The sequence below is a fragment of the Sphaeramia orbicularis genome, chromosome 3, assembly GCF_902148855.1.
Source record: "Sphaeramia orbicularis chromosome 3, fSphaOr1.1, whole genome shotgun sequence".
NCBI lineage: Eukaryota > Metazoa > Chordata > Actinopteri > Kurtiformes > Apogonidae > Sphaeramia > Sphaeramia orbicularis.
In genome coordinates this window covers 57,401,691-57,418,090 of record NC_043959.1, presented here as the reverse complement: position 1 = coordinate 57,418,090, position 16,400 = coordinate 57,401,691, and the positions used below count along the sequence as shown (strand labels likewise).

Here is a 16,400-nt window from a genome sequence, read left to right as displayed (position 1 = left end):
AAATTATTCAATTTAGTATAATGATGCATGGATGGAAGTTAGGACAATGTCATTTGCCAGTACAGGAAATGCTTTTAATTTGGCAAGACATTAAGTTTTCCATTATATAATAAAAGAATTACATGAACAGGAAAGCCATTGTTCTTCCTCTGGCTCTGACTCATGGTGCAGCTCTACAAAAATACAAAAACAAACACAAAAAGGTCAATAAACACTGACATACACACATTAAATCCAAATTAACACTAACACCACAACCCCGCTGAACCCCTGCACAGAAAAAGAACACATTTTCAACAACATGCCCAATACCCACTGTCATGTCGGCTCCCAGACAGTGTCTGGATTTTTGTCTGTCTTGTCCGTCTTTTCTGTTTTGTCTGTCATTTCCTGTTTTATTTTGTTAAGTTTCCCTCATGTGTCTGGTGTCTTTACTTCCCCTCCTTGATTGTTTCACCTGTTCCTGATTACCTGTCTCCGCCCTGATGTGTTCCACCTGTGTCTAATTGTCTTCCCGCCCTCTTGTGTATTTAAACCCTGTGTCTTCCCCTTTTTCTTTGCTACACTCGTTGTGCTTACTCACCAGTGTTTTTGGATCCTGTCAGTCTGTCTGTCCGTTGTGACCCGTTTTGTCTACCGACCACCGATTCTGCCTGTTCCTGTTCTGCCTGCTCGTCTGTTGTGACCTGGTTCGTTTATCTGACTTCCGATTCTGCCTTTCCCCTGTGTACCTCAGCCTCCAACGTTTACCTGTGTGTTTTGACCCTCACCTGGATTTTGACCGTGAGTAAAGCCTGCTCCTCATGTCCCGTTGCCTTCTGTTTTGCTTACCCGTGTATGATCTGGTCTGTTTTTTGACATCCCTTTGTTTTGCCCTAGTCGGGTTGCTGTCGGGCTTACTCCGGCTCGGCTGTGCTGACCGCCCGCTGACCCCGCTCACAGCCCGGACGTCGAGTCCAGAAACCCACGCCTTCAGACGTGTTAATTATTCTGTGTTGTGCTTTTTCCCCTGTGATTGTGTCTAATAAACACTCTCAACTGTACATCTGTTTGCTGGTCTTGCATTTGGGTTCAGGCTTTGTACTCAGTCCGTTACACCCACAATGCAATGCGAAGATAAAAAAGGTGTGGTCATGACTAAAACTTGGTGATTTAATTCCATTCAACTTAAACTTTTTCGTACTTTCAACTATGTCTACAAATTGGTAGAATATACTGAACATTTTATAGTAACATCATAAAACTTAAATCATTTAAGTGCATTGTAATTAAAGCATTTCAGTAAATACAAATTCCGGGCTTACAGTATATACAACATAACACTTTAGATGTTTATTTCTGTCACAGTAGTAAATTAAAAAAGGTTCTTTTCTGCTTTGTGTGTGAGACGCCATGTTGGGGAGGTCACTGTAATGTAACTGGTCACTAGATGTTGTAAGTGTCTAACTTAAAATTCATGGTTTTAGCTCTGAAGACAGGTTGCGGTCCTGGTGGATCTGTGTAGTGGTCAGGGAAGCCTTTTATGAGTCAAACGAGTTGAAAATATTGACTAGAAACCGTTCTTGACTGTCAAACTGCACGTTTAATGTTTGCAGGGAACCTCAGATATTCTTCACACGTCGCATAAGCACACTTTTGTTGTGGAAAAAGCAAATAAAGGGTTTTGAGGGTCCCAGCTCATAAAACAAAAGCAGCAGATCATACGATTAGCAACTCGTGTCTGACCTCGAGGTGTACAAGTTACGTCCTCAAGTTGGTGTGCGTCACCATAATAATCACAAGTATTTAAAGCAACAGTACACAGGGAGGCGATCATTGCATCTGTCTTTGTACTGTCCTCCATCTGGATCTGCAGATAAAAGGTCCACAACCTGAGATTCAGAGACAAATTTTGCTAAACTACTATCTGCTTCTGTCTCCTTTTGAAATATGCATCCGAGCGCCAGTTACTATGTTTTCCTTATGGTTGGGCAATCACCAACACTTTATAACTCGACACATTAGCGAGTGCATTCACAACTGTCTCACTAATATCTTCATTCTCTTGTAATGTGCAACCTGCTCTTACAAACTCCAATAAGTGTTTCTCAGTCTTCAGTGTATTTCTCCACCTGTTCAGAAAAAAAATCACTATCAATAAGTAGCCATTGTATATTAAGACAGCAAGTTTTTTTTTAAAGTTAGCATTACATTTGTTCACTTTTAAACAATGCTTTAAATTAGTCATAAAGCTGAAAATCCCCCAAAACACATAACACTACATTACCAGAAAAATACTGTTGAATTTCCCAGTACTGTTAAATTTGTTCATAAATCTCTACAGACCGAGATAACAAAAAATATTGAAAAAAAAACGAACTCTTGGCCTATTTTTAGACTTATCCAAAGCATTTGATACAGTTGATCATCACATTCTCATTGCAAAATGACAGAAATATGGATTTGATGATGTTGCCTTGACATGGCTACAGGATTATCTAAATGATAGAGAACAGTATGTATTATTCAATAAGTATAATTCAAATGGAGCTAAGATGATGTGTGGGGTTCCTCAGGGTTCGATTCTTGGGCCTCTCCTTTTTTTGATTTACATCAATGATCTCCCTATGGTATGTAAAAATGTCTTGCCTCTTATTTGCTGATGACACATGTTTGGTTATATAGCATGAAAATTTCAATACACTGATTAGAGAAGCAAATGAAGAACTATTGTCTATTTCTAGATGGTTTCAGATGAATAAAGTCTCTCTCAATACCCAAAAATCTAATTTTATCATATTTTGTAACAAAAATAAGAAGTATAACAAGGAAAAACAACAAAATATTCATAGATAACTTTGAAATAACCCAGGTATCTTACGTTAAATTCTTGGGTGTTATTGTAGATGAAAAATTGAATTGGAAATCTCATATTAATCTTGTCTGTAAAAAAAAAAAAAATAATGAAGTCAGTTGGCATTTTGAACAGAGTTCGTTCATTGATAAATCATTCTTGTTTCTTGACTTTTTATTATTGCTTAATTTATCCTTACATTATTTATTGCAATACTGTTTGGGCGGCAACCTGTCCCATGTATCTCAATAAGATTCTCTTAATTCCAAAGAAATTTTCAAGAATGATCAGTTCTTCTAAGAGACTTGACTCATCTGCTCCTCTTTTCAAAAAATTCAATCTTCTCTCAGTTTTTGATGTGAATGTTTACCAGACCTGTGTCTTCATGTCCAAATATGTTCACTTAACTCATACTCTTCCTAAAGTTTTTCACAATTTCTTTGTTGTCTTCTGTTATTCACAACTTTCCGACATGATTTTCAAACAATTGTTATCTTCCGTACTGCTGAACTTCAGTCTGTCAGTATTCTCTGAAATATCGTGGACCAAATCTGTGGAATAATCTAAGACCTGAACTTCAATCAACATCTACTTTATCATTGTTTAAAAAGCATCTGAAAAGGACTTTAATTCATGTAAAAATGTAAGGCTGTGTATCACTCGATTTGTATTTGATTTGTAATGTGGATTACATTTTTATTGTTTTTACTTTAGTTCATTATTTCAGTTATATTGTATTTTTTTAATTCTTTTTTTTGTGTATTGTTCATTTCGGGGGAGGTATTCATATAAGTCTTCTTTTTGGCTTCTAACCTCTCCTGCACAATTTTGTTGCGTGTTTGAATGTTGTTTTTTTCTATTGCTGTTTTATTTTGTGCAAACAAATTAACAAATTAACCCTGACAGATTTTTTTTATGTATATCCACTTTGTAATCACCAAATTTTAAATTAGTTACTATAATTTAATTACACATTTTTCTCAGTAAGTGTAAATGATTAGCAGATTAATTCTGTAATTCTGCGACATGTAACTAGTTTCCCTCCCACACTGGTGAAATGACTGCTCTACACACTAGTAGGGTCTATTATTTCTGTAATTCAGACCATACTAATAACATAACTGCTGGTAAATGTAACATTTTCTTTCTGCCTCGTCACAGTTATAATTTACCACAGAGCAATATTGGCCTTATTGTCTGTGGACGCAGCTGACCGAGGCCCACTTATCAGGAGAGATGGTGTTCAAATGGACCACTGGACATCCCACTGGGACCAGAAAAGATGAAATACAGTGAGGCCACAATGGAGTCCACAACTACAAATCCCCAAGGCTGCACTATCACTCGCACATCTATTGCATTACCACTCATTACAAAACCCTACCTCAGGGCACAAGTTGCAAATCTACATTGTAAGCACAGTATCTGCTACATTATCTTACATACTAGTGTGAGTTAGTCTATCCGTATGCTCTTTTATTGTTATTGGGAAGCAAAGAAATCACAAATAAAGCATAGTGTGTCTAATTTTACTGCCACTCTCCACAGCTATTAGGAAAGAGGGAGGTCATTATAGGGTGACGGGGAGGCGTTGGTTAATCTGTGAATAATGTCACGGGTGGGGGTGGAGTGATGCGCGAAGGAGGGTTTTTTGGGTGGAGGGGTGTGTAGATTGTGTCGTCTGGCAGCTCATCTATATTTTATGCTGCCACTCAGACAAATGAAACAGGAGCCACCCGGAACAAGGGGGGACCCTCTGACACTTCAAAGGGAAGTCCTATGGGTGGTTTCTTATTGAAGCTAGGCCTGTACCAACCCCGACCCACATACATAACCCCCACCACCATCACCCCCAGCCCATGCTGAGAAGCTGCTGGGGCCTCATTAACCCTTAAACAGGCTTGTGAGGGGTGCAACATACAGGAGACTAATTACCCCGCCAAACACACTGCTCCTGCACACAAACACAAACGCACACACCCCACACACGGTGCCAGTGCTGGTGATGATAACAGCGATGGTGGAGGTGGTGGTGGATGCTCCAGAGCATACGCCTTAATTGAAAACCCAGATCCTTTTTTTTTTTGTTATGATTAGCAGTTTCAGAGCCCCTTGTTCCCCACCCTTCCCTCCACGCCCCATCTTTACTGTCATACAATAGCAGTATTTCATGATTAGCAAAATCTGACAGTGATAATGAGGAGAAAGGAAAGATGAAAGGGGAGGAAAGAGAGGGGACATAGAATGAGAGAGAAAGAGGCAGATATCAAAGAAGGGTCTAATTGAGGTAACACAGCCAGTCAAATCCTCAGCATCATTTGCATAAAAGAGTGCAGCTTCATTTGGCCATCTCTAACGACGCTAATGTCTTAACAAATTAATTTTGCTAATTAGGCACGCCCAGTGGAGCTCACCAGCAGATTAAGCAGATTAAACAAACAGATGCTGATTACCCCTGGGCGGGCTGAGAGGTGCATTGCTCTCAGTATGTTCTCTGTGTTGCCATGTGACTTCTGCAGTGCCATCCTCACTATGTGACATGTGTGATATGCCAGCAGTTTTTGGGTAGAGGGACAAGTTCAGAGCAAATGCACCGGGTGCACCGCCAGATACTGCACACCTGTCGAAATATGATACCGCCAGACTCGTGGTGAAAAAAATAATGGAGACGAGCCATGTTCACAGCTGCAAGCAGCTAAAATTTATATATTTGAATCTACAAAGATTCCTCCAGCAGGGAGATATAAGCATGGACGTGGGACCATTTTTTACATATAAATATTTGATATGTGAGGCAAAAGTACTTCAGAGAGCCAGAGAAAAAGTGGGAGGGAGGGAGAGATGTTTTCAATGCAACAGTGGTGCAGTCGCCTGTGCTCTCTTATTAACGGAGTATTATTGGACAGAAAACTAACGCACAGATCCTTTGCTGAACATACGGCATAACAGCAGCAAAGAATGCAAAACATCCACAAGCTTGTGCATACCCTTGTTCACTCGATTCTCTTTCATCAGTTTCTTTTGCTGACACAGGCATTTTCAGTTTGCAAACATACATTCTCGTAGGAATGGCATGGAGATTCTTAACATCCAGCTCTACAGAAGCCCATAAATAGATACCCAGGATCTGTTCAATGCATTTATTTTACTGTGACCTGTTATATTTTATGTGATTAATAATATATTTATGTGAGTCTTATCTCAGTGTCTATCAATCTGACTGGTTTTCTTTGTCTCCCAGAATTCCCACATAAGGGCATGAACTTGTTGCTGTATATGAGCGAAACCAGCAAACCGCTACACTGAATAGTTCACAGAATTGGTGGGGAAATCATTTGCAGGAATTCACTTTGATAAAATTGCTAAATTCTTTTTCTGATGAATGGAAGAATGCAGCCATTGGACAAGGTACATTTCTGGAAACTAGATGGATAGAATCATAACATTTATGAAAATCTCTTTCATATCAGTATTTCTTGACATGTGTATAATACAACCCTTTTGAGGGAGTAGGAAAAGGGCTTAAGAACAACTGTGAACATATGAAACAGGAAACACAGCATTATTCATTTTTCCCTGGCAGCACTAGAAGGACTTGTAGTTTAATGTATTTATTAATGTTTTAATCAAACCACAATATTTTCATCACACTAACCTCGGGCTGAGTGAAATGACCAAAATATGAATGTGAGAAAAATGCAAATGAAATACATTTTGTTTATTTTTTTCAGGCTTATGGACAATTTTTGGTTTTCTGGCTATAAGCTTTAAAGCCAAAACAAGACTCAAAAATATACTTTCTTTACCAATACTATATAGCAGGAGCAACACATTCCCAAGTTATATATTTCAAGAGATGAATAGGTTGCATTTAGATTTTTTTGAGCAAGAAAGGTCTGACAGCTCTTACAGGAATCAGGATTCAAACTCTGGTCTTTGACGGCAGAGCCTAAGAAATTGTCTTCCACTATCCACTCCAATCTCCTCCAGTCTAGTGAGGAAAGGTGAAAAAAGTAACAAACCCTTCTAACAAATTACCTTTAGATGATATGCAGCTCTGCTTTACAGAAACATACAGTGGCAACATTTCATTCTGGTGAATGGGTTGGAGAACAAGTGTGTTTGCTATTTTGCCTCAAGCTGCCAAAAGCAGCATTATTTTGCTCTTTGGCAGCCTGAAAACATTGCAAACCTCAAGACCCACCCTGAGCTGTGCAACTCAAAAACAACTCCCTCAAACATCAAATCTAATATTTTGTGAGAGGTTGAGCGAAACATGCTTAGTATGAACCTTTCTGAGGAGAGACTATTAACACTGCTGCTATCAAGCCATGAGTCGCCCCTCCAAGTTCTAATCCCCAGCCTCATCACAGTTTTGGGCCCCAGTATCCCTCCTCCAGTCCCCTGGTGGTGTGTTGTGTGACAGCTGCTGCCCTCTTTGGTGGTGGTGAAATGAATAGATTATGAGCAGTAATTAGGTATACAGCAGAATCAATGTGCTCTAGGGCAAGGCCTGGGGGTGGAGGAGGGGGTAGGAAGGAGAGCGAGAGAGAAAGGGGAAGCGGCAGCATTGGGAGTCAGGAAGAAACCTTAGGGGGGCAGGGACAGGTGGGGTGGGCTTTTACAAAGTGAAAGAAGCATGTTGGGGTCGACTCAGGATTACTAGTGCTTATTGACAGCTTACAAACTACTTGGTCTTTCTATACTTTTCTGGATTTTGGCCTTCGTTTCTATTGATTATGATAAAACTGTACTCACCAAAAGAAAAAAAGCAATAATGCAAGGGGAACACGCAGTTAGATTCCAGTTAAGTGAAAACAAAGGGCAACAAATGCAAATACTTATAAAAAAAAATACTTATATTAAAAAAATAGAATTAAAAGAAAATCACAATGTGTTCATAAGGCCGAACAACTGTAATGAAGCCACTGTTTGGTAAAGAACAAAAAACATTAAAAAGGAGGAAAGATCCCAAGCATTATTCTGACAAACAAAAGTTAAAAACACCTTTATTCAGATCGCTGGAAATTCTAAAAACAGAGACAAGTGCATCTTATACCTATTCCAAAGTAGTTTTCCTGTGCTTTGAGGGATTATTGACCAACATTTGCAGCTCCAACTTGTTTTGATCAGACAACCTGTCATCTCACTGCTTGAATTTCTTTTCCCCACAGGACTTGTTTGTCTTGAGGTTTGCATTCCCACCTCTTGTTGATAGAAAGGATAGAAATCGTACTGAAAGAAGTCATACAGATACAAGTTAAAAAAAAAAAAAAAAAAACCTCAGCTGTAACATAAGAATCCTTCCTCTGATTTTATTTTTCGAGGCCAAAATCTGTGATGATGATGATGATGAGGGAAGGGAGCTGCAGAGCATGAGGGGGCTTTGGAGAGAGAGGTGGTGTTGGATAGTGTTATACCCAACCCCAGCCCTGGATATGCCCTCCAGTAATGCATCTTATCCTTTTTAGAGGCAGAGTGCTGTATGACCTGCCTGTGATCTCCTCCATAATTAACATATGCTTGTTAGTCAAGGTTGGTTGGAGGCTCTGCGACCCAGAGTACATGCACACTGAACGACAGAGAGAGAGAGAGAGAGAGAGAGAGAGAGAGAGAGAGAGAGAGAGAGAGAGAGAGAGAGAGAGAGAGAGAGAGAGAGAGAGAGAGAGAGAGAGAGAGAGAGAGAGAGAGAACGATCAGGAATGAAGATGCGCTTCTTCTCACGCTGCTACTTAAAGAGGAATGAGGCAGACTCTCTGGGTTACATAACGTCAGGCACAAACACGGACCAGGCTTTAATCTGAAAACCACCACATATTCGAACACATTACCATAAGCATTTATTTCTGCAACCTCTTTCATTTTGTCCGAATACAAATAACACTTATCAGCCTCAGACCTGATCAAATTTGCTTTGAAAATGGCTCCAGACCACTTTAATAGGGTCATGAATATGAAGTGCTGAATTTGCACGTGTTGTATTTGTCCAATCTCTCCCAACCTCATTTGGACATAATGAAGACATGGCCCTACTTCTGATTATTCCCTCCATTTCCCAGGGCTCTTGACCTCGCTGCAGAAAGATAAATAGAGTCTCCTTAACCTATCAGGATAATAGATGAGAGTCAGTGGGAGTCTGTGCTACATTATGCCAGTCTCCAAGTAAAACCAATCCATAGAAATCCACCAGTTTTTCATGAAACTATGTGTAGATTACTGTATGTCAATGTGGTCAGAGGTCATTTAACTATCATATGGTGGGTGTATTTCCAAAACTCTGGAAGTACCATGTGCGTCATGGTAAATGGTTTATAACACCGGTCAACAACAAATTTATTATTTAAGTTTTTTGAGCTAATTTAGGATAATGTTGGTGTGCTGAATCCAAAAATCACATTCATTTTGCTCAATCAGGTCAACTTTCTGAACTATGCTACATATTGGCTTTTTAACATTTTTGCTTACATTTATGGGCATTTTCACATCATATGATACAAAATTCTTTCATATTTCTTGCAATAAACGAGTTCTGAAGATTTTACTTTTGCCAATTTATGATTAATGGTTTTTTTAATATTACAGGTGAATGAAATGGCTTTGACTAGAAGATCTTGCAAAAATAAGCCTGTCGTATTCTGCTACATCTGTTGTGAATACACCATTGTACCTAACAGGAATTAAGTCACAAGTTTCATAAAGTGTGCTTACCAATCTTATTTTGGTATTAATTATTATATTTTGTGAGAAGATCAAATTTTTCAAAATCAAATTAGCAAAAAAACCTGACCTGATTGAGAAAAACAGATGTCATTTTTGGATTTAGCGGTGCAAAATGGTCCTAATTCAGTTTAAAAAACCTAGACAACTTGCAGAAAACATTTTTTTGTAACCCAGTGTAATTATTACATATTACATTTTTTTTAATCTAATGCTCTGTCTCCACTAATGCAGATATTTGATTATTTCAGTTTGGGCCTCTTGTCTACACATAAGCAGCATTTTGGGTGCAAGAAAAGCAGGTTAGGTTAGGTTTAAAATATTAATTCTGAATTCTGTTTTGTTGCTTTTTGTAATAAACCTACACTTGAAACATCAAATCCAGATGTATAAATCAGTATCAGTATGACCTGCAGTAGCATGAGGTCAGCACGGACTCCTTTGGGACACAGAACAGACTGATATTATTGTTATGGCCAATTACACATTATGTAAAAAATCTACTTCATCAACCAGAACCAAACACTTAGGGGTACTTAAGTTTGGAACTGAACTTATTATTGCTGCTCATTTCTGTGTCTGCTACATTCAGTTATATTCAAAGTGTCCACAGTTTGATGTCCAACAGAAACAATGGAGTGTTGGTACCAGTTTGTGGAACATTTTTCAGAACATTTTTGTTAATTGAAGGCTGAAAATATCTGTTCATAAAAATATCTGTGCTGGTGAGGACAAGGCATAATTTTAATTGTAGGAAATCTGTTGTGTAAAGAACATACCATTACATTTTGGGTTCTGTTGGGTTTCTGTAAATTGACTTAGAGTCTGGTTTTGACCAACTCTATATATAAAGTGTCAAGAGATAACTTTTTTGTGATCTGGCGCTATATAAATAAAATTTGATTGATTGAGTGATTTAATTGGTTTTCCCCTGTAAGTCGCTTTGGAAAAAAGCGTCTGCCAAATGCGTAAACATAAACATAAAAGCATAAAACAATAAAAAAGTTTATTTTCAATAATAATCATTGTCAAATATGTGAATATGCCCCTTCTGTTGGTTGAGAATCTAAACTTTCTTTTGTATGGTATGTAAACTAAATCAATTAAGTAATACACTGCACTGACAAAAATTAAGAAAGTAAAAAAGGTAAAAAACCTTGGTCTCTGGAAAATGTTCTTTTTTTTCTAAAAATAATGTCAACTATGTTTTACAGCCAATTGATGCAACTAGCAACAAGCTGAAACAATAGTTGCAGAGGAACAATTTTCCCTATTTTAGAGTGAGAACTCACAAAACTTCTAAGTTTACGAACATTTAGTATTTTCCATAATTATTCATTATTCATTCATTTATTAATTTAGTTTGTTCACTGGGTTTGTTTTCTATTCTATAATTTATTTGTAACTGCAAAAAATATGTTGTCTACAATACAAGATATTTCTATTGTGTCCCAGAATACTCTGTCTTTTACTTTCTATTTGGTTGTTTGGTAGTATTTTTGAGGACTAATCCAGAATCACAAAGCATATTATTGTGATATTTAAGTGTATTGATATGTTCTTGCACTCATAGATTACATCTAATGCAGTTATGACTCAGAAAGAGGAGGATGAGAGGACAGAATGAGAGAAAAAGTGGGAAAAGTGTTCAGCCATAAGCACATCTGTACTGTACGCTTGTTTATATGTGCACGTAACGGAGGGGGTGCATGCTGTCTGGTTATGTAGCAGTGTCAAATGAATGTGTGTGTGTTGTGTCTGTATGTGTGTTTGCTCTCACAGCATCTCGATGACATCAAAGCTCTGTGCAAACTGAGCCCCTGGCAGCTCTTTAGAATCCCATCTCCCCTCTCTGTTTAAAGCGGGCAAGAGAGAAAAGACCCAAACTAATAAAAGAGGTGTTATTCAAAAGAGGAATAGACTGCTTCGATGTGTGTCGTGTGTGTGTGTGTGTGAGTGTGTGTGTGTGCATGTCTGAGAGAGACTAAAGGAAGGAAGAGATTTAATAGTGAAAGAAAGCAGACAGATAATAGAGAAAGGCAGTGAGAAAGGGCAGAGGGAGAAAATAGAAGAGCAAAGTAAAAAAAAAAAAAAAAAGAAAAGAAAAAGGAAGGAAGTCTGTCTCCCCAAAGCCTGGCTCTTTTCACACATCTCTTCATCGCTTATTTCTCCTTGTGATGCTGACACAAAAGGTGAAGCGATTGTTGGTATAATCAAACAAAGCACAGGCCAGAAATATCACATTTTATCTGCTTTGTTGTATGTCAAAGGTTGTGCTGTGTGCTGCCAGTGATAGTTTTATGCTTAAACCGAACAAGGATGAAGACGATAAAGAAAAGAAATAGGTTGTTACGATGAATTACTTTGGATTCAGGCAGGAAAAATACAAAAGATAATCATTCTGTGAATTCATTGTCATCCCTTTTTCTTTTTCTTCTTTAGATTACGATTAAAACCTACTGTATTTCAAGAAATTCCCATGCTTTCCTCCTCTTACAGCAGCTCGATGCTTGGAAATTGTTTGTGTTTCCATTATATGATGCTTCTCTCTTTTCCTTTTAATGGCTGCCAATCATTTGCATAACCTGACAAGAGTTTCCTGAAAAATGAGCTCCCATCCCCCCCCCCCCCCACACACACACACTTTTTTTTTTTTATAACTGCTCTCCGAGGCAGCAAGTGAGAAATCGAAGGCAAGAGGCAGAGAATGGAGTACAGGGGGAGAAAAGCCCAGTTCAATTGACGTTGTAAAATAAAATACTTTGTAAAAGGGAAATAAATGCTGCAGTGAGTGGAAGATTCATGCGCTCAAATAAACTGGGGCTTTTGAATTTTTAATTGCACAGGCCCTAATTATGGCCATCAGACAGTACTTCTAAACACACTCACTGCACTTTCTCCCCATTGCTCTTTCCCCCAGCCTCTCCAGTTTGGCGGTGGACGAGGCCTTAGTCCCGGTGTATTTTTCCATGCCATTAATATTTGATGAAAATGGGCCAGGCTGCATCAGCTGCTCATCGCCACTAAGAACATGGCCTCCATTATGAGCCCTGTGCTTCCTCTCAGCCGTGTACATTAGCAAAATGACAGAAAGCAACAGAATGAACGACTGGATGGGAGGTGCAAATCCACACGCACGCATGGGTTAAAGCATTGCATGTGTGTGTGTGTGTGTGTGTGTGTGTGTGTGTGAATGTGCATAAGTGTGTGCCGGCTCTTCAACCATCCCTGTCGATTGATGCTATTAGATGTTGAGAAACAGTTGGGTGAGAGCTATAATTGAGCTGACACTAATAATGAAAGCAGATACTGTCTGGAAGCCCTTGGCAATATGCTAAAGATATTGATGCCCCTAATAATTCAGGGGCTCGACAGAGTGGAGGAGAAATCTTTTTTTTCTCTTTCAGATCTTGCCCAGGAAGCAGGGAAATAAGATTTAAAATGGCTCTAAAATGCAGTGCAGCTCCATCTTTTACAGCTTTTTCTGTACTGGTATTCAGTCATAATGTATCACTGACATACGCACAAGGACGTTCATTCAGACAGTACAGATTACAGCATGATCGAGTGGGAAGGAAATTGCTTTCTGTTTTTATTGAGGTTATATTGAATGGTAGTTAGTTAGAAGAACAACACTCCGGTCATATTTGGTTTGACAGAGCAGGTAGTTGGCCTTTCGCAGCCCACTCTGTGCTCCCCCACCGTACGCACACAAACATGCACACGTTTTGTTTCCATGTTATCACTCACAGGGGAATGTAGGAGGCCAGTGTTAGGGATCGTAAGTTTGTGTTGAGCCTTTGTCAAGGACCTCCATAATGACCAACTCAACCTTGTGACTCCTGTCTGAGAGCCGGGTCCCTGGGGGTGATATGAGCATGTGTGTGTATGTGGGCAAAGGGGGGGTCGACCCCATAATCTGAAAATAAAGTAAAATGTCTGGTGGATCAGATGAAAGATTTATAGGTTTGATGTATTTTTTCGTCAAGTTTTTTAGACAAGGAAATGTATTTCTTACATGCATATGACTGTCAGATTAACATAAACTGTGACCAGATGTTATGTGAATATACGGTAGCTACACACTGCTTAAATAATCTATACACTCTGTAATTCAGCTGAAACAAATTTTACATTTTCCATGTCAGTAAGTCACAAAATTCACAGCTTGCATTTTTTTTTTTTTCTTACAGCTTTTCTCATTAATCAGTTGAATTATTCACAGGGACAGAATCAGTCCCAGTCTTGCACTTTGGCCAAAACCATAAATGCTGCTAAAACATGAAATGACTGATTGGCAAGTTCCATTTGATGGGGCTAAAAAGGGCAAATTTGAGTCGAAGCTCAGCGGTGATGCCAAATGGAAAGAGACTGTGGTAAGTAGAGTAGAAAGCACCTGTCATCTCCAGCTCTCAGTCTGCTTGATTAACATCAAATTTTAATTTTTCTCTCAGAGTCGTACGTTGAAAGGTTGTTATGCTCCTACTGCACAGCTCTCGTCTCCCTGAGTTAGTAGGTTACAAGGCTGATGCAAACCAGGAAAAGCAATGCAATATGACATGTGTGTGAAAAACAGAGGAAGGCATAAAGTGGGGGGGTGTGTGTGTGTGATATCTTTTACATCTAAACTTTACACCATACATAACATGCCTGTATATTCTTTATATCACATGCCATTTAAATGAATTGCACATTGGTGAATACAATATCCATCTGTTACATACTAATAGACAGAGCTTCATTAAAATAAATCCCCACCGTATACCCCTGAATTATTGTCTTTTGAGTTAAACTGTATCTCACCATGTAAAATAAAAACTCTGTCTGGGGAAATATAGAGCACAATTACTTCAAAGACTTCCCCAAAAGCACAACACAAAGCTACACGAACACAGGACCCAAAACAACTCTAAACGGTCGCAGTCCCAACATGGTGGCTGTAATATTTCTTAATTGGATGATAGAAATCACACGGGCCTTTTGTTTAGCTCTGTGCACTATAGGAACCCGCCACGCTCCTTCTTTCTCGACTCTCACTCTCTTCCCCATTTGCATATTCATTGAGATATCAATTATTTATCCCTCACCACAATGACTTGCTGCATTACTATGTGCCTCCATACAGTATAACACACCAGCGTATGCATTTTTCTGAATAATACATAGAATGAGTGGAATAAATCAATATATAATAATACCAAATAACAGGACAGATTAATGTAAACTGAGATATACAGAAATAGATAAAAATAGAAATAAATTAAGAAATAAAAAAGCAAGAATTCCCTTTGTGTTTTTTCATATTACAATGATATACAAAACATTACACAAATTTGTGCTGAACAATAAACATAAAAACAATCTGCGTAAAATTGTTCATTTAATTATTTTATTTCTAAAATCAAAATGAATTCAGAGCAAGACTGAAAATGTTATTTCATTTTGTAAAAAAAACAACTGCATAATAATATGAATCATCATCTTATTAATGATTTGTGATCATTTTTTTTTATAAAACAATCACCAGTTTGCACACAATATATTTGATATTATGCACTCTCCAGACCCCTCACCTTAACTTTAGCCATTACAACTGAACCTAACCCTACATTCAACCTTAAACACATTCTACATTGAATTTTTACAAACTCCTAACCCATACACACACACTTACACGTGCACACAACTCTACAACTCTAAATACAGAATTATGCAAAAAATTTGTCCACACATCTATGCAAAACACACTTTTTTTTTTTTTTTTTTTTTTTTTACTGCTGAATTGCTCTCCTCACACCTCTAACATGTAATCTGTGTGTGTACAGATTACGAGGCATTAGAGCGCATGCAAAGGTAAGTATAGGACACAATATGGGAACATGTCTTGTTCAATAACCCCATTACCCCCCGAGACACATTCCTATTTACATGCTATTGCCCCTGTGAGCTGTTTCCTCCTAGTATTATTATTATTATTGTTATTATGTTTGCAGGAAACAATGAGATGACTAACCAAAATATAATTTCACCCTTGCAGAGCAACTCTCACTATTACAGCTGCACCTCAACCGACTATGACCTGAGCACAAAAAAAAAAAAAAAAAAAAAAAAAAAAAACATGGCCTCAACAGCCAATACTCTTTCTGCTTCAAGTCAGCTCCGACACACACACTCACACTCACACCCCACACACACACACACACACACACACACACACACACACACACGCCCACACAATCACACAACTTGTACATCCACACACTTTTACGCACAGACACTCACAAATACGCACACATAGGCAGCGACACACCATCGCCCGTTGCTGTAGAAGCACAGAATAGATGACCGCACTTACTTTAAATGTCCCATGAAGGAAAGTTTTCAGATTTTTTTCTTGTCTCCTCCGCCTCCCTCAGACCAACTCCGCTCTCAGTGCTCAGAGAAAAGTGTACCCGCCATAAGAAGCCAGCCGTTACCCTCTCTTATCAGATATCTATAGCTAAAAAAAAAAAAAAAAGCGGGTGGCTCCTTATCATTTTATACATTTTTTCCCCCCCTTGCATGGTCTTCTACCTTGCACGGATGCAGACTGTGCTCTCTGCATCTGGTTGCACAAGCACAATCAATATGGAAGGGGAGAGCTATTTTATGATTGGAGAAGTTGTTGTGTTTTTGGTGGTGAAATTCATTATTTAGTATCTGAACCTTCAGCAATTCAGTATCATTTATTCATAAAGTCCCTTTTTGCCAGGAGGAAATGGATACAGCTGCAGCAACCGAGAGAGAGAGAGAGAGAGAGAGGGAGAAAGAGGGAGGGAGAGCAAGAGAGGGAGTGAGGGAGGTAAAGAAA

The 16,400-nt window shown here is 38.6% G+C and overlaps 1 long non-coding RNA gene across 1 annotated transcript in view; it reads right to left on the bottom strand.

Annotated features, from left to right (window-relative positions):
* The window catches only part of LOC115416559 (uncharacterized), a 45,992-nt gene extending 29,851 nt beyond the window's left edge, over positions 1-16,141 (bottom strand). Inside the window, exon 1 of the long non-coding RNA XR_003935001.1 lies at positions 15,906-16,141. This is a non-coding gene — a long non-coding RNA (uncharacterized LOC115416559). The remainder of the gene's footprint in view (positions 1-15,905) is intronic.
* Between the last annotated feature and the right edge of the window lie 259 nt (positions 16,142-16,400).